The following is a 19,209-nucleotide window of genomic DNA, read 5'->3' on the forward strand; positions in this document are numbered from 1 at the left end:
AAGGGTGCATTGCCCACTTCATTGCAGGCATCGCACTGCGATCATCCTTCATGGGAGAATCTGGGAGATGTGCACCAAGCCTTTCTTGGTTCCGATCCCACACTCCATACCATCTTGTCAGCAGTTTGCTTCCTGTGGTGACTGCTTCATCACCCAAACTTACCCTCACCTCACAGGCTGAGATAATAACCTTAGAAGAAACCATATTCGCCTCTCAAAATCGTGACGCCAGATCTAACGACAATCTGCACTGCCTGGGGAGCATGCCATTCATGGTGACAATACCATTTTGATTTCCAATTTACCAATTGATTCCAATTTCTTGACTTTCTTGTGGACTTTTTCTTTCTTTTCACTATCATCAGTCTGGATGGAGAGGTCTTCCCCATTACTTTCACCAGATAAGTAACCAAAATTTGAAAAACAAAACAGGAAAGTGATCATACTTACCTGTCGTACTCAGACAAGAAATGCTTCAGAGCTGGAGCATGCTGGAGAGGCTGCTAGCAACTGCACCTGCTCTGCTGGGATGTGAAACTAATTTACATTAGCAGTCCTCCTGCAGATCATGTCTTGGCCTACAGGGCATGGCAACTGGACCTGACATTTAAAATTATTTCCTTTTTTATACCATTTCTGCCAGCAACACATTTTCCATCACAATCAGCTCCTTCCCCTCCCTCATCATGAAAGAGCTGGTGTGGAGCTGTCATTTTACAAAGCCAGAAGACAAGAGCCTTCAAACCCATGAATGATATTGCACGTGGAATGTGGCACATCTTTATTTTTTAATAGCGTGGGCACTTACAAAGGGGATGTAATGGGAATGCTCAGGGTATGAGCCTTACTTTGGGTATGAACCAACCTTCCCCTCACATCACCTCTCTCTTCTTCTCCCAGTCCTCCTCCTCCTGTTGGGTGGTGTTCTTTGGCTTTAACCATGCGCTCCTCCTCATCTCCGTGAGCTGAAAAGTCAAGAGTAAATACATGAAACATCAGAAACATCATAGGAAAACACACCACAGATATTTATAAATTATAAATAAAGGCCCCTCTGTACATTCTGATTTAAGGAATTGTTTCAGCATGTGCCTAAGTCCAGCTGATCTCCATGAGACATGAAAGCACACTGAAACACACGCCAAAGTGCCCATCCTGAGCGAAGCTACTTCCAGAACCAGGGGTAAATTAAAGGAAGATGTCCTCCAGAAAAGACATGCACTCAGGGCAGCGCTGGGGCCCAGGAAATGGTGACGGCAGCAAGCTGACCCTGCAAACTCAAAATGAAATCAGAGCCCGGGGAGATGAGATCCAGATTTTCCTGCGCGCAGTCCTTAGAGCTGAAGGTGGATGCTCAGTGGTGCACAGGCAACAAATGAGCTCCGCACATGGAAACAAACATGTCAAAAGCCTCACACCCAACAGGGAGCTGCTGGTTGCTGAACATCTGACAATCTGGCTCTGAGAACGGGCACCGAGCCCTGGCAAATCCTGCACCCAGCCCTGCTGAAAATCTGTCGCCACATCATCAATGTTAAAAGACGGGTTTTTTCAAATGGGAAAAGCACATTTATCACACTCGGCAAACTCACGGACAACACAAGGCATAATTGCTCAAATGTCAAATAAAAATTCTCGGCCGAGTAAACACTGTGCGTGGACCCTTTTTGATCCCCAAATATGAATGCTTCAGAACAGGATGAGCATGTGGCCAGCGGGGCTGTAATGGAGAGCGCTCTGTATCCTTAGCTCTGCCAGGGCTGATGAAGTGCCCGCTATTGTGGAAAAAAAGTTCATCTGAAAGACAGAGGGAAACCAGATGGGAAAAGAGCGCAAGCCCTCAGTGGAGATTTTTAAGGATTTTTGTTTCCTTTTTTCTTTTTTTTCTAAATCATTCTCAATTTTCCCAAAATAACACACTCTCCCATAGCTCCAGGAGAAGTGTCATCCACCTGAGGCATTCAGAGGGCAGGATTGCAAGGCCAGGTTTTGCCCTGGCTGCATGAGCCTAACCCAAGGGGCACCAAGTGGGCACCACTGCTTCAGGGCCTCTACCTCAGCTATTGCTGACTGCAGCACCTTGGCCACTTCAGATTTTGCTATTCGTTCTGCTGCTCGGATAATTTCAGCAACTCCTTCTGTCTCTGGGTTTTCTGATGCTTCCAGTACTGCTTCATCAGGGTCGGCCACGTCCAGACTTTCCACCTCTCTCGCTGCTGCTGTTTCTTCTAAGGCTGGTGATGCTGTCACATCCGTTTCTGCACCTCTTGGCAGCAGCGTTTCTGTGCCCCCTGCACAGTCCCCAGCAGAAAGGGCAGCAACGATATCCATCCCAGGGGATGCACAGAGCCTGGAACCTGTTGGTAGAAATACAGAGTGAAGCAGCATGACTATAAACAAGCCCAGAGCCATTAAAAGATGTTGGTGTCGAGACCTGGAGCTGCAGGAGCTGCCTCTCAGCAGCTGTTTGCACTATGCGGATGCTGGGATGCAGAGCACTGTGCAGCAGCGCAGCTATGGTCTCACATCCCTGTTTCGTGCTCTCCTGGGGGTGGCAGACATTTCTGTAGCCTGAATGGAGGCCAAAGACACAACTGTACCCCAAAACATCTTCATTGCCTCTTATCAGGTGGATTGTGTAGCAGTCAGAGACTAAAAGGAGGCTGGCTCTTTCCCAAGATATGTTTGCTTAAAATCCCAGGGAAAAAAAAAAAAAAGGTAGTTTTCTCTACCAGAAGTGGAGAAACAAACAGGTGGGCAACAGCAGGCTCCAGCCAGGCATAGTGCACCTTGTCCCAGATTTCTGCATCAACATGTCTCACTTCTGAGCTGCAGCATCTTCAGGGCTGCATTCTGTGCTCCCCATGTGCAGCCAGGCCATTCTGCTGTGATACTGGTTCACAAGTCTTGCATTGGGATGTTCATCCAGTTCCACAGGCCAACCATCAGCTCAGGTGACATTTTGACAATGAAAGGATCATTTCTGGTACATACACAAGGAGCAGTGGCAGAGGAGATGCATAACGTCGTCTGATACATAAGTCAGCTTTTTTGTATTACAGAGATCCGTTGTCAAATATCACCCCATTGATGGGTTAAAAGGCAGGTAACAACGATGCTAGCAAGTAGCAGTTACCACAACAGACTTGGGGGAGTCTCATACCACTGCCTCTCATTAGCAGTACCTACTCCAGGACAAGCCAAAGAGGGACACGAGATGGAATAAATTTCATGAACTGAGAGCATGAAATCAAGAGCCAGAAATAGCCACCAGGTTTGTCCACACACACCAGATTGGGCAAAGACTTCACACTTTGTTTACTCCCCTGTGCTCTTTCCCTTCTTTTGCATGGAGACCAGCACAGCACTGGGACAGCAGACAACTAGCTTTTGGGCACATGACGACCCAGCAATACAAAGGGATTCCTGCAGCATAGAGACACATTCACACTGTAAGCCTGCCAGCACAACACCAGGGTTTGCCCACATCCCTGAGGACACAAGGCAGTCACTCACTCTTGCCACCGAACAAGCTACCTGCATATCTGCTTCATTAACTAGTAACCCCGTAGGCCTGCTGACAAGAACATACTTCTCTCTCCTCTGGTAATTAGCCCTGAAGGCTGGTCACGCTCACTGGCCATGAAACGCTGCAACAAGCAGCCTTTTCATGCTGCCAGCCTTACCTTTGTCCCTGCCCCTTCCCATTGGCAGTGGAAGGCCGGCACAATGCCTGCGCTACCCCTGTGGGCATCTCTCAGCAGGGCAGAAATGAGCTGGCTGGGATGGTTGGATGGCATCTGCAGAGATTGGGAACCTCTTCCTTTCGATCAGGAAAAACACGACTAGCTCCAAGAGCAGGGATGGGACGAGCTTGAGTTGTGCTGGGAAGAGGAAAGGTATTATGAGGCTCCAGAGATGCTGGAGAGGAAGCACAGGGCTTTGCACAAGGAACTAACAGGAACTTTGCTGGGAGTAGGACTTTGCTGCCTGCTGCACACGCCAGGCTCTGGTCCCAGTTAGCAGTAGTGTCATGAAAGTATTAAAAGACCTAAATCTACTTGAATGAAAGTGAAACACCTATCAGAGTTCCTGAAATGTGGGCTGAGTTAAGCTAACGCTGACATGGATGCAGTATAAGGGATTAAAATGTTATTTTTAAAATTACTCTCCTTGTCAGAAAACAAAGGAGGCAGGTTAGCAACACTCACCCCCATCAAAGATATTATGGCTCTGAAACGAAGCATGCATAGCCCAAAGATCCAGCTTTATGATTGCATTTCCCCTCCAAGATATTTTTGAGACAAATTCCAGGCACTTCAGCAAGTAGAACAGCTCAGAGATCAAAAGCAAACATATTCCCAGCAACTCTGGGCAGCCTGCTCCAGCAGCAAGACCACAAACCCAGGAGTGAACGGCGCTCTGAGTTGAGATATGACCTCAAAGAAGTCACATCTGCCTCTGTCCTGGGCCCCTCATCCACAGTGCTCTGCTGCAGCCACGGCTGAGAATTAGCAAAGGTTGCTCCCTATTATGTGCTCCCTGAGGTCTGGTCACCACAAGGATGATATTTCAAGGAGCTTGCTGCCTGCACAGTTTTTCTTTAAGTATACATTAGCATTTTGACCCACATTTGCATGGGGACTAATTCAACCTCACAACCTCCAGTTTAACCTCACAAATTGCCCCTGAACCACCAGATTACCCCATGTCCCCAGGAGCACAGGTGGCTCTCAGATCACAGCACATCACTGAAGCCCACTCCCTGCCTGGAGCGCTCCAACACCAGGGCTTCATTCCCAACCCCAGCACTCTCATGCCTTGCTCAGGATTATGCAATTCCAGCACCTCCTATTTGCTGCACAACCTCTGCTTCCTCTCCTCAGAGCTCTGTCCTCTGCTCTGTGGCAATTTCATAGAATTGTTTGGGTCAGAACGGACCCTTAAAGGTCATGTGGTCCAACCCCCCCTGCACTGAACAGGGACACCCACAGCTCCATCAGGTGCTCAGAGCCTGCCCAGCCTGACCTTGGCTGTCTGCAGGGATGGGGCACCACCACCTCTCTGGGCAGCCAGTGCCAGTGCCTCACCACACTTAGTGCAAAAACCTTTTCCTTCTATCCATCCTAATTTCCTTCTCTTGGGGGTATCGGCTCGCGAGGCCCTTGTTAAAATCTCCCCCACCACTTGGCAGCTGTGTCGTTCGCCCCCAGCCCATTTGTTTATGTCTGACTAATGCTCATTGCTTCAAAATGAGTTTGAAGCTAATGCTGTGTCTCCCAATTAAATGTTTGATAGAATGGCATTAAAAGCAGAACAGACGGAAAAAAATGATTTCCCATTGATAGGCTGACCACGTTGTACAGAATTATAAGGCTCCAGTTGCTTAGAATTTCACTTTAATCTTTCAAATTAAAGCTTTCCATGCTGCTTGTCTGCCCCAACTGGGATTTGGGTGAAAGTTTCAGTTAATACAGTTTATCCAATGGAGAAAAACTTTTAACCCAAGTTAAAAAGAAATAAACTGCTATCTCTTCCAAACATTTGGTCAAACAGTCTCAGCACGATAGTTTGCAACACTGCTTTCATTTTGGAAGGAAGGTCACAATGGTGCCAGAGAATAATATTCTTATAGTCCATGGGGAGCAACACACCTTTGGCCAAGCTGTGAGTCCCTGAAAAATGACAGTTTGCATACACACCAGAGTCATTTGTGATAGTTTAACAGTGAAAATATTTTTCAAAGTTCCAATTTTGTAACCTGAATATTCTTTTTGTGCAGTTTTGGTGTTCTTTAATGTAATCTGTAAAAATAGCCAGTGACCTTTAGAGACATATAACAGGCTCCTGGTTTCCTTCCATGGTTTGAAGACTTAAACAATAGCCCCAAAGAAATGACTCATTACTACACTCACACACATGCTCGATGCCTGGGAAACTGCTGGCTGTCGGTCAGTAGGAGCAAGGAGATTCACAGAGTTCCCCAGTGCAATGGGCTCCAGCAGTTTGGGGACTCGTGCATGAAAGGCCTACATTGCAAACAGCCAAACTCCCGCCAGCCATTGCTAAAGACACCAACAGGGAAGGGATGTGCAATAAGTTTTTTGTGGGAGACATCTGGGGAAAGGTCATTCTGGGTTGCCAGGGGACTTAGTGCTGCTCTCACTGAGCTCTCAGCATAATGCTTTTCGTGCTCTGAGCCTCCTGACATCTTAGCAGCCTTTCAGCATGGCAGAGTGGAGGATCCATTCCCCAAACAGCATATTCCTTTAGGTAGGCCGGGAGCATCAAGTTACCCTCATTCTTACAGGGGGAGGAAAACTTCATAATCCTATTAGGCTGCATTCACTTGACACCAGCTTTTAACACGTGTCCTGTAACCTCAGCCAGAAAGAAACCTTCAACAGCTCAGCTGGTGGAACTGTTGCCTTTAGACCACAAGCAACATGCTTGAAATCCGAGAGAGGAAATCTGCAGGTTTCTGAATAAATCAGGATTCTGGAAGTGGGGTCAACCTCCGGGCTGACAGTCACAATATGACAACTGCCAGCATTCAGGGGAAGCAGACAGCTTGCAATGAGTTATGTTGTCGCTCTGAAATCCCTGTCTCCTGAGAACTTCTACGCGGCTGCCAGTGCTGCTATTTGCCCAACACAGCCATAGCATTTGGGTCATTAAACAATACCAATGGCAATGCCCGGAGAACTCCAAGCACCTATTGTAGTATCACTGAATTCCTCCTTTGATCACCATGGTCAGAAATACCTGATTTTTATCACTCCTTAATAGCTTCCAATCAACTTTTAGAAGTTACCACAATGCTCATGGTAGAGCCTTTGTCAGGCTGGGATAATCATTGACAAAACCAGAAGAGCAGATCTCACCAGCTCGGCACTGTCAGCCATTTGTGACCTTCTGCTTGGCCTCGCCACCCCAGGGACAAGGTTTCAGCTTCCACCTGAAAGATTGTTCTGTGTTAAAGCAAAAAAAGCTGCAAATGTAAAAGCCAAATTCCCGGGTTCCAGACAGCCTGCAGAGATTTAAAAAGGGAAGAAAACAGGGAAGCACGTGAGTCATTTCTTGGGGATGCACAGTCCCCTAAGCATATAGTAGGAGTTTACATGATCATATGCTCTTATGGGCCACTCAAGAGAAACAAATCTGTCCTATACTTAAGATACAGAAGCTGTCATCCTTCCTGTGTCTCAAATAAACCAGAATACACCAATACTTACTACATTTTTTCCTCCAAAGTTCTAAGTGACGACTGTCTGTCTGAACGCTGAGCAGCTGCTAATTCAGCATTACAAGCTTCTGTTTCAGGCTTGAAGAAGGACTCAATGCTTCCAAGTTTACCTAAGCTCTCCAGCCATCCCAGTTTGTCTAAGATATTATCTCTACCCATAAGCCTTGTCCAGCAGCAAGCAGAAAAGCACATTTTTTGTTTCCAGAATCTCTCTGTTAAAGGGAAATGAAAATTCAGCACTCTATTGAATGCTTCTGAAATCAAAATGGTCAAGAGTCATTTGAATGAAGTTTATAAATGACAAGAAATTATAGAAGTTAATATCATTTTACAAATGTATGTTTTCCTGTAGGTTGATGTGTGGCTCTCAAGAGGCTTGAAAACACCTAGCAAATTCTTAAGAGCCAAAAGCATTGAAAATGAGCTTTAAGAACAAGATTTCTCTGAGAGGAGGAGAGACATCAGAACCCACGACTTACAAGTTATAACTACTTACGGCAACCCATCTCTTAAATGTGTGGTCATAACCCTGTGTTTAGATAAGAATTTATTTCATTTATTACCTAAATGGTGATGTGCCCATTTGGAATTTTTGGATGGGCACTAAAACACAAGGCACTAGCTTGAAGTGGTGGAGCAGATTTGATGGGCATCCGCATGGTTCATCTGTCAACTCAGGTAACTTTCTAAAAGATGAAATGATAACTGGGATCTACAAGACTTGCATGTTCTTGAGCAGAAAAAATGGCAATTTCACATACTTGCAATTGAAGTACTTCCAATAGGCAGGTTGGCACAAGAAACATAGGAAAGATGAAAGAATTAAAATAAAAAAACAATTTATGCATTTAGCCTTAAGTACCAGCTGTGTTTGATGGAAGTGGCGTTTTCCTTCCTCCGATATATGCACGCATTCACATCCCGCAGGTACAGGTCACAAACTTATTAGTCCAGTTACTTCATCTTGGATAGTTTATTAAATTGTAAGGGCTTTCATTCTCTGCTGCATCTGGGGAATTTTGTAGGCTTTCAGTGCTCCTCCTCAGGTCAGCCATGCAACCAGATGATTAAACTAAATTCCCTTAAAGAAAACCTTTGTTTAATATTAAAACAAAAACATTAAGCTGTAAAACATTAAAGTGTTATTTAATGATCATTATGGCTATATGAGAGCCAGATGGAAGCTGCTCTGTGTTGTCCAAGCTCAGCTTCCCAGGAGCGATGCTCCGTGTGATGCACACCCTCTGAGCAGCACAGCAAACACACGGAGCAGCTCCACCACGCCAGGCTGTTCACTGGAGGTCAAATCCTCAACCCAGCATACAGCCAAGGAGACACCCATCTCCTCTTGCTCTTGGATGGGGCAGAGGGATCGAAACTCCTCCTCATTAACTCCTTAACAAAGCAGCAACTCATGGAATCACACTGCATCTGCTTCCAGAGCTGCTCCCAGGCTCTATCTCACAGGATCATTGAAGTTGGAAAAGACCACTAAGATCATCCAGTCCATCAGCCCACCCCCACCTTGCCCACCTTGCCCACTGACCACAACCCTCAGTACCAGATCTCACGGTTCTTGAACACCTGCAGGGATGGTGACTCCACCGCCTCCCTGGGCAGCCTGCACCAATACTCTTGTCAGTATCTTTCCCAAAGAAGCCAGTGGATATCTTGCTATGCAGCAAATGGGAAAAGGCTTGGACTGTACACACACTGTATGGTAGCACAGCCCATACAGAGCATGTGCAAAGAATAATAATTGAGCCTTTTCCAGAAAGCAGCTGTCCTGGTGAGTGAAAGTAATGCCTGTTCACTATCTAGCCAATGAAACAAATTAAAAGTAATAAAGGACAAGCTTCCATTCTCAGTAAAATCTCTATGAATCAATAACCACATTTGTAGCAAGCAAATCAGTGAGCTCTGATTATCAAGAAATCCACAAGAGCAAGCAGCCAGATCACTTGCAGCAACAATCAAACATCTCTCCTCTAATTGCCACATTGGGCCAGAGAAGCAGAGTTGGAAAAATTCAAGCAAATCCCCACTGGAATCTCTAAGGAGGCTCTAATCCCACTCCTAATGTCAAATGAGAAATTCTGTTCTTGCAGGAAAAGGACCTTCCTCCCAATCGCAGAAGCTTCCTCCAGCATCTGAGCTGAGCCAACTGCAAATGAAATCTTGAACCTCTGCCCAGCATGATCATCAAGAACTGAAACTTCTGAATTAGAATGATATAAAAGATGCCAATAAAAATTTCTCTTCTGCAAGCTCTACTCCGCTGTCTGAATCTTGCTCCATTTCCCTTCCAGCCCGTTAAAACCTGGGCTGTGCCAAATCCCAGGGCAGACCCCACTCACAGCATTTCTGACACAAGCCAGGGAGCAGTCGAAATTACAAAAGACAGCTCTCATGAGAACCCCAGATCAAAGAAATCCACCTCCATTTGCATGAACTTTTAGATAAACATCCAAAAAAGTTTAAAGTTCACTGGGGGACTGACCCTTTTCTGCAGTCACCCTCACACAAATACAAACCCTGCATTTGCCATTTCTCTTTATGGGTGGTAAGGTCTTCGGGGCAGGCACCAGGACTTCCTATGCACTAGGGAAGAGCCAGCACCATCACCCTCTGGTTCTAAATGGAGACTGTGTGTCTTGCCACAGTGTAAATAATACTTGTAAACAGTCCAGCTCCAAAATGACTTCATTGTGACCCTCCTCTCATGTGTCCACTCCACTCTATGATACTGAGGTCAAATTCAGGGAGACCTGATGTGAACATGAAGCATGCATGGTACATCCAAATGATCAGAGTTTGGAAAGAAGCCCAAAAAATATAACAAAGCTCATCTATGCATCTCTCATTCCTCCTTTTTTCTAACCACCAGATGTTCTCCATTCAGCTACCTGTTACATTCTGAGCTTCAATTAGACTGCACATAGATTTCAATAAATGATCACAGCACAGATCATCATAGCAGGTATCTACTTCTACTTTGGTATCCCGTGTCTGGTAAAAGATAGAAAATTTAAAAAGAAGCAGAAATCCTGTGAGAGCAAGTGAGGTTCAGGCACCCTAGCCATGGGCTCAAAAAATCTCTCTTTTCCCCTTTATAAAAGCAAGCAGTTTCACAAAGACTCAAACAATAGATTATCTTCAGGGTTATTGTGACGTGAGTATGAGGCTCTCTCGTCAAGCTGCCAGTGGGGAGGAAAAAAAAAGCTTTCTGAATCAGGCTCTTATCATTTATACCACATTACAATCCAAAATGAAAAATGACTTGCTCCAGATTTGATAGAATAAAGCATCTTGAGATGCCATAGAAGTACCCAATTTTCAATAAAGACATTAAACCTAAGCTTCAAAAAAAAAAAAGGGAATAATTACATCGTTTTTTGCTTTGAGTTTTAATGTTAAAAGTGTCAATTTATAAAACTAGGTGAACATCCACAATTCCTAAGCAGACTGCAGCTAATTAGACCTCTTTTGATCTTTTATTTTGCCCAGAAGCTTATTTAACAACTTTACACAAAACTCAAGGTTTTGACACAGTAGTGGACGGGGGGAGGGGGGAAGACTGCAGAAGAGGAAAATTCTTTCTGCTTTCTGCTAAGGTGGAGGCTCATCACCCTCCCAGGCATACATTCTGTCAGCAGAATGCTTTTTAGCAACGAGCTGGACCACCTCTCATCAGAGCTATATCAGAGCTATCAGCATGGAGACACTATAGAGAACAACATATTCCTACCTAAGCAGCATTTGATCTCGTTGCAAAGGGTTGTGCAGAGGGGTCTGGTGGAAGTGGGGCAGACAGAGCTGGTCCAAGCAAAGAGTAGAGCCCACACTCTTGTACTGCACCAAAACAAACCTTAAGTGAGTTGGCTCCATCCTGGGGCAGTGGAAGGGATGGGACAGTTCCTCCTGGTTCCTTACACCTCTCTTTCCTGCAAAGAACTGACATGAAAATAACTGTGGAGCCAGATAACACTTGGCCATTTCTTTTTTCTGTGACCACACGATGCGTTGATGGTTGAACTTGATGATCTTAGTGGCCTTTTCCAGATTTGATAATTGTATGATTCCATTGATTCTATGACATCAGCTCTCTCCTTAATGAGGTATTCCCTCCTCTGGGACCTTCACGTCTCTCAGGAGGTCACAGCAGTGAAGGATTGCTAAGGGCAGGAATCGCCTTACTTTGTCCTGAAATGGAACACCTCAGGGCTCACACACAGACTCCAAGGAGCAGGCAGCCAGTCTGATCCAAGAACAGCTGTTGGGAAGGGAGCAATAGGAGGAGGAGACAGGATGGGGAATTAACAGCTTCTAACAGCACAGCACAGCTGAGTCTGCAGTAAAATGCTCCTGTCTGCAAGCAGTTCCCTTCTGACGGGAAGCTGGATGGATTAGAAACAACCACAGCCATTTGGACGTGCAGCTTTGTGTTCTGTCTATGTTAATCTCTGCCTAAAGGGAACGAGCCTAGGATCTAGCCTAAATCTCAGTAACAACAGTCCTCCACTCCTGTCCTTTTGCTCCCCAGTTTAACTATCTTCAGTCTCAAGTAGGAAGAGTTTGAGCTCACCCGGGGGCTGAGTTCAGTTAAGATGCACTGTTCAAGCATGCTGAATGTAGCTCTCAGCCCCTGCAGCGCACATCCACATACCCATCCAGTGGACCCCAAGCATCAGCCCTGGACTGTGCTCTGACCCCCCTACCCCACATTCACATCACAGGAAAGCTTAAAAAGTTGTCACTAATTTGTTGAAAAAATCAGTCTCTCTCACCCTGTTCCAAGGCCATCCTGGCTTGCAATTTTACTTCCTTTCCTCCTCGCTCTCCTTGAGGTGCATCAGCTGAATGGGGCTTCCACAACAAAGGGAAGAAAGAGAGAAGCGATCGCAGACTGCACCCACACAGAAGCAGCAGAGATATTTCACCTCTTGTGCTGCACATCACAGCAGTAATGATTTCCAAGAATACCATTGACAAAGTTAAAAGCTTAATGTAGTAACAAAAATCAATACTGTGCTCAAGAAAATCCCCTGATGCTGGAGCATCACTCAGGTAGATGGCACTGGGGCATCCCCTCGCTAACAGCAGCTGGCAGCCCATTAGAGAGGGGAGGCTGCTTTAATTTATTCCCTTTGTCGTTCTCGTATAGATCTTCCCCTTTTCAAGTGTTCTTCGTACCTTCATTCTGCAATTTGGGTTCATAAATAGAACGAGTTCTAAAAGCTGGGATCAATATATGCTGCGTTCCTTTTCAGACAGGAGGCAGCAAAAATGAGAGAGCCAAGTGCCCTGCTGGCACAAACAGCAGTTCCTTTGTGCTGCAGTTCTATCATTAAAATATGAATCCAAATATGGACTTAAAGTTATTTAACTCATGGAAACAAAAAATAATTACAAGTCATGCTTGCATCCCAAGAGCAATTCCCTAGGCATAAATTCACACCTTTGACACTCAAAAAACAATCTAACTGCACTGAAGGTGCTGAAGATGATGCCTGGAAGATGACAAGTGACAGGTCAGAGCACAAGGCTGTGAAGTTTGGATCATCTCTTGGTGCTCCAGGGTGTCCTTGTACCCCAGCAGCATTCGTGCAACCTGGCAGGAGAGCATGCAGCATTGCACTGATGAAACTTGTCTAATTTTTTTTTCCCAGACATAATTGATAGGGTTTACTTAATTTGACATTGTTCTAAGGGACAGATCATAGAATGACTGGGGCTGGAAGGGACTCCAAAGATCATCAAGTTCCAACCCCCCCTGCCACAGGCAGGACCACCAACCTCCAGATCTGATATTAGACCAGCGCCCCATCCAATACCTTATCTTGAACACTCTCTGCTTCCATTAAATACACTTGCCAGATCCATAGAGCTCACGAAGAAATCCCAAAGGATTTCACTTGTTTTCAATCAGAAGCTTTTGCAAATGAAAAGCAAACCTTCTCCTGCCACCTCTTCAACACGCACACAAAGCTCTACCAAAACACACCTCCTCCTTTGCAGTAACACCTGCTTAACACCAAACGAAAGCACGTCTAAGTCACTGACTCAGTAAATCCAATCCATTACGTCAAAATATTTCAACTTCACCCAAAAACTCCTCATTGGTTAGTGCTAAAAATTTCTTCCATCTCTTGATCCTCCCGCCAGGCCTTTTGTGAGAAAACAAAGCTCAGTAACACATCTAAGACCAGGGAACTACTGCTTGAACCAAAATAGAACCTAACATCTCATTCCTCAGCCCGTCCTCCTCCAAAGAATGAAGTCCTTCCACCTCTGTGCGTTTCACCTTAGCTTTTATCCACAGCTTATTGCTCTTATTTCCTCTCTCCAATAACCCAAATAAATCCGTGCGGTGCTAGCAATAAAGCAAACAGTGAGAGAAAGGCATCTCATTCCTATTGACCGAAGAGCTCGGGGCAGAGCCACCTGGACGATATTGGGGAGCAGAGCCCCCCAGCTTCGCAGAGAAGCCATCCTGCAGCCCACAGCTGCTTCAGCACTGGGTTGGGGCAGTGCCTTGCTGCACTCTGGCTTTGCTCAGCCCCTCAGCCCTTCCATCTCTGCAGCTGAGTCGCACCACGGCTCATCAGCATACGTTTACAAAGTGATGGCTGAGAGCTTGGCCAGAAAGCTCTCTGAGCACAAGTGCTGTTGTTTTTACAAGGAGACAAATCCACAAAGCTGGGAGAAGTACGAAGGAACATCTGCTTGCACACATCAGTGCAGGCACAAGCTGCAGCTGTGAAGTCCCTCTCGCTGCCTGGTGCTGCCTGCTAACTGCCAGCATAAATACAGCAACAGCGTTGCACATGTGGCAGGCTGTTTAATTTTAGAAATCAAAACTATCCAGTGATTAAGTTAGTCATCCTTCCTCAATTTGGGACCAACACAACAGTACCAGAGGCAGCGGTCAGAACCACTGTGGTTTGCAAGAGGGAAAGTGCACGTGTGCGTGAGCACCAGGAGCCCTGCTCCGCTCTGCCCAGCCTCGCTTTGCAAAGGGAAACACTCCAAAGAAGGCTCCAAATGAAACCTGAGTGCCTGCATGGATCGTGCAACGTAGGAGGCTGCAACCCTGCAAAGCCCAGAGGTATCTTCCCCTTCCAGTGAAAACCAGCGAAGGAAGAAAGCAAACAAGTCATGGAGGGATTTTCTGTTTCTCTAGACAAACACGCTAAGAGCAGTTCAAAAGAGGCTAATTAAATTCTAAAATCCCTGTGCAAATACATTAATAATGATTTAGAAATGAGCAGTTAACCAAGGAAGTTTTCAAGGTGGGAAGTGTTTGATACAGAAGAGCCGCTCAGCATTCATTGCAGACAATCTCTCTGGATAGCACACGTGTTTGGAGGCTGAGCAAACGCTCCTGGGCCCAGGAAAGCAGCATCCTCCCTGCAGGCAATCCTCATTGCCCCCCCCCACCAGCCACCCAAGGCAGCACCAAGCGATGTGGCTGCAAGCCTGAAGGACCACTCTGCAGCCCCATCAAGGACCTCTTCTGACCTGTCTCCAGGGCTGAGGAAAATCAAAGATGTTTATTCTCTCCTGTTGTTGCTATGGGAAGTTTCTAAATGCCAAATACATCTTTTTCCTCTTCCGAGTCAAAGGAAAGAATCAGCAACTTGTAACAGATGAGTTATGGCTGTTTGTGAGGACAGGGTTAGCTCATAACCATAAAGAACTTTTGCCCAACCAATGGAAAATGTGTATGAAATATTGCTATCTTAATAGGCACCAAAATCTTCTGCTTTGTGCACGAAGCATGCAATGGTGAGAAATCAATAATTTCTTGTAATTGCTGATATGGTGGGGTGGAAAATCTGACAATGTTGCGTGGTCTCCACTCCCACACATCAGAGAACCTCTCAACTTGAAACGCCACCTTGCCCACAAGCCAAGCAACCATTGCTCTAATGGTACTGTCTTCATTTAACTATGGCAAACCAAGGTGCAGAGAAAAGCAGCAAAGTGCTCTTGGGAAGCCTTTGGCAGAGCACAGAATTACAGCCACTGGCTGAGGCCCTGTTCTGCTCAGACCTCCAGCTGCAGTCACTAGACCACCCCTCCCATTCTTTTCCCTTGTTCTCTTCGTGCCCTTGCTCCTGAAGTACTTTTTTTTTTTCCAGGCAAGATCTCATGAGATATTGATTCATACGCTAGTTAAAACCCAGATCCATTATATCTCCCTTTTTGCTTTCATTCACTAATTTTATTGTCCTATAAAACAAGAAGATTTTCAGAGGAGATATACTCACCATGCCGCCACTGCTGCTCAAGGCACACAGCTGCCAGCATCTTCCGGAAACATGTTTGTTTAGTTCATAAATCCTACTTTCAGTATTTTGCTAGATACAAAAATTACGCACACAGGACAATAAATTCCAGGATCACTCTTTCTTTGGACATGACAAACAGGACTGCAGTTATTTCCCCAGCCCTGAAGTACCTCTCAATGAGCAGTCAGCAGTCTCATAACTTGAGATAAACCATTTAATTTCCAGGAGCCTTGTTTGTATGGAGACACAAGTTATTGTCTGCTGGGTGCTCTGACTGCTCCGTGTTGGGAAGCAGATGTTTGGGCTGAGCATGTTCCTGGCACACAAAGTTGCCTCATTCAAAATTGAAGGATCTCTTTAGTGGTCCATAAGGATATGTTCACTTACCTCAGCACGCCAAGTACGCCCTTCTGCAGTTTCAGCAGCTAGGAGGACAGACTCCAAAATTGTTTTACACTGTATTATCAGTAGATATCTAAGAGACAAAGTGGGGAATAAAAGCAAAATAAAACCCACCAAAAACTGGCAGGAACCAATTCAGGAGGGAAAACAGTGGAGAGGAAAAGCTATCCAGACTTGACTCGTGATTAAATGCTCATAAAAAAATTAAAAAAAAAACAACATAAAAAAAGAAGCATTAAGAAGTAAATCTAATTGGTAGAAACAGAGGGAAAGGAAGTTAACTGCAAAATTCAACTAGACCACCAGAAAAAGCCTCCAAGCAATTCAATTCGTTATGGCACGGTGAATCCTGCCTAGAAAAGGGTTAGAATTCGCATGGAAAAGCAGCTCAGATAAAACAAATCAGGTGTGATTAGCATTTGTAAGTGTACATAAGGTACCTTTAATCTAGGCATACTGTTAGCAGCATAACATAAAAATACACCAGGGCAAGCTGCTCAGCCACATCCCCACGACTGCAGACAGAAGCAGCCCTGGCTGATGCACACTGCTGTTGTTTCTACGCAGGATTCAGAGCTCTCCCACAGACAGCTCACCATTGGTGATATGGGGTGGGCAGCAGAACTCCCAGTGGCCTCCACATCAGCCATAGCCAAGGGATGCTTTGCCAAGGCTAATGTTTCTTTTAGCCCAGCTGAAGCTCTCTGTTTAATTGCCAATGGAGAATAAGACTCCATAAAACTCATATCTGGAATCTGGGGACTACTCATCAAGAACGTAAGTGCTCTTGGTCAAAAACGTTGCTAGATTTACTGTCTGTTCTTTTTAATGCATCCTGAAGTATGGATTTCACCACTCTCCTCATTGCTACCAGTCACACTGAGCACGTGAGGAGAAATGGCCACACACTGCAGAAATCTTACAGCCTTCTCCAAATCAAAGACTATAGATTAATCAGGTTAATCCTGATTAGTAACCTTCACTGTGAATATATATATTGATAACACTGTGCAACTGGAGAAGGCTTTTTAATGTCAGGTGGACCACATTCTATTCCCACAGCAGCTGCTGTGATGTTTAGTCACTTTGTTGCCCCTTCTCTCATGCCCACTCTTCCACATATCAGTACGTTAAGAAAAAGCTAGGAAACAGACTTAGGGACTGTTATCAAAACTATAGACTTCTACCCCCACTATTACTGCCTCCAGCCAAAGAATCCAATCCATCCATTGACTCTCCCTTCTCCTAGCTGAGCTTGGAAATGCTAAGACACCTTTAAAATCCTCTATACAAGTCTAGCTCATTGTTTGGATATGACATAGCAAAAAAGATATAAAAAATATGTCAAGGCTGAGCTGCTCGGACAAAGGTGCTAAGAAAGAACTCAGATGCACTTCCCAGGTATTTGAATTTTATGGGCTGCTCTCAGAGACAACAACCCCTGGCTTAGTGCCACCATGCAAGTGGTGAGATGACAGCCAGCCAGGATCATCTAGCAGAAGGTGTGAAAGTACTCAGATAGACATTGTGAGACAGCACTGGAAGAAGCTGACAAATGCAAACATCAGTTATTTGGGAACAGAAATGCCTCTCTTTATGGTTTAAAAGCATGCCATATCTCAGCAAACTCATTTCATAGAACCGTTTGACTTGGAAGGGACCCAAAAAGGTCAGCTACTCCAACTCCAAGGTAGCTCTCATCATATGTAATACAACAGTGTCAAACACCAATAGACATTTCATTCGCCTACAACACAAGTAAAACACAACTACTGTAAAAGAACACAAAGGTCCCTTCATTAGGCTCTGAGAATAAACCTCTGCATTACTCAACTGTCTTTTCTTTTTTTTTTTTTATTTCCCCCAAGAAGAGACACAACATCAGAGCTTTGGTACTTAAAGCCAGCCAAGTCAGCCAGTGGGCCAGAGCAGCACATCCTGGCTCCCAGTATCTGCTTGGGGGAGCGCTGTTTGGTAGTCAGAAGCAGTTGAACCAGTTGAACAAAATCTAGATTTTGTTCCTAGCTCACTGACTGACAGCACGTAACCTTGAACAAGATGCTGCACCACCACCTCCATGTTGAAATGGTTGAATAGACCCGTTTGCCTGTGGCTGAGAGTATGGTGCAATCGTTGCCCTATAAGGTACTCTCAGGTCATCAGCTCTAGGGTGCCAGAAAAGAGCAGAGCCCCGTTGTTGTGAGCTTATGCTACATGATAAGAGCCTTGGTCAATGTGCATGAATTTTTTCCAGCACTCCACGAGTTCTTCTGCATAGCAAAGTTAAAGCAAGCGAGAGAAAGAGAGACATCCACATGTGATTGGCTGTGGCTGGCTGCAATTAAAAACTATAATTTATTACCCTGGATTACGAGTATAATTTCAATGCAGAGAATTAAGGTTTTCTTCTGAGATGGAAATAAAGATTAATTTTTAATTTCCTTTCTCATTGCACATTTAAGAGCAATGGACTCCATAGAAAACTACAGGTCAAAATAGTTTTATGGAGGAATGACAATGTTCTGTTGTCGAATAATTTAATGCTCTTGCTGCCTTTTTAATATTTGACTGCAGCTCCCTCATGCGAAACAACGGCAGCAGACGCTGTACACATTTGCTGCAGCACTCGGGTCAATGTGACTTTGAAACAGCAAAGTTTCACTGCTCAGGGCTCAGGCAGCTCTGGGAGCTGCTTCCCATAGGAAGGGAGACACAGCTTTTCCAAGCGGGCAGCCTGGAATGGGAAGAGCAAAATGAAAGCCTGGGGGAATAAGGCACCAGAATGGATGGGCACAGAGGGGTATACTTACACATTGGCAGGTGTATACAGATAAAGCAGGAGAAACGTTTCCATCTGGGAAACACTGCCGTAAGACTTCAGGGCTGGGAGGTTTTGCCTGCAGGCAAAACACGTTATTCCAATTTCCACAGCACATCAGCAGAACACAGGAAGAAACTGTGAAGCACGAGGTCACAAATACACCGAGGCCTTGGCACCGTGACTAGGTCACTGCTTTCCAAAACAGCTCCCACGCAGTGGAGAAAACCACTGCAGAAAAGCTGGGAGATTCACACCATTAGACAGCACTTCTGAGCTACCAGTATCAGAGAATTCAATGCAGCACATGAAAGGAGGGGTCTGTGCATCCACTCCTCCTAAAGACGGTCTCAGGACAGGATTTGATGTTGCTGCAGACATCAAGAGGACACTGTCACATGCTTTAGGCCCAGCATTTGACCCTGTGCAACTGGCAGGGAAAGGAAACG

At 45.3% G+C, this 19,209-nt stretch overlaps 1 long non-coding RNA gene across 1 annotated transcript in view; it reads right to left on the bottom strand.

Moving 5' to 3' along the window:
* Positions 1-768: 768 nt before the first annotated feature.
* LOC116217170 overlaps positions 769-19,209 on the bottom strand; it is a 28,257-nt gene continuing 9,816 nt past the window's right edge. Inside the window, exons 2-3 of the long non-coding RNA XR_004161305.1 lie at positions 2,056-2,357; positions 769-965 (exon numbers count right to left, since the gene is read on the bottom strand). This is a non-coding gene — a long non-coding RNA (uncharacterized LOC116217170). The remainder of the gene's footprint in view (positions 966-2,055; positions 2,358-19,209) is intronic.

This window comes from Meleagris gallopavo, chromosome 14 (assembly GCF_000146605.3).
Source record: "Meleagris gallopavo isolate NT-WF06-2002-E0010 breed Aviagen turkey brand Nicholas breeding stock chromosome 14, Turkey_5.1, whole genome shotgun sequence".
Taxonomy (NCBI): Eukaryota; Metazoa; Chordata; class Aves; order Galliformes; family Phasianidae; genus Meleagris; species Meleagris gallopavo.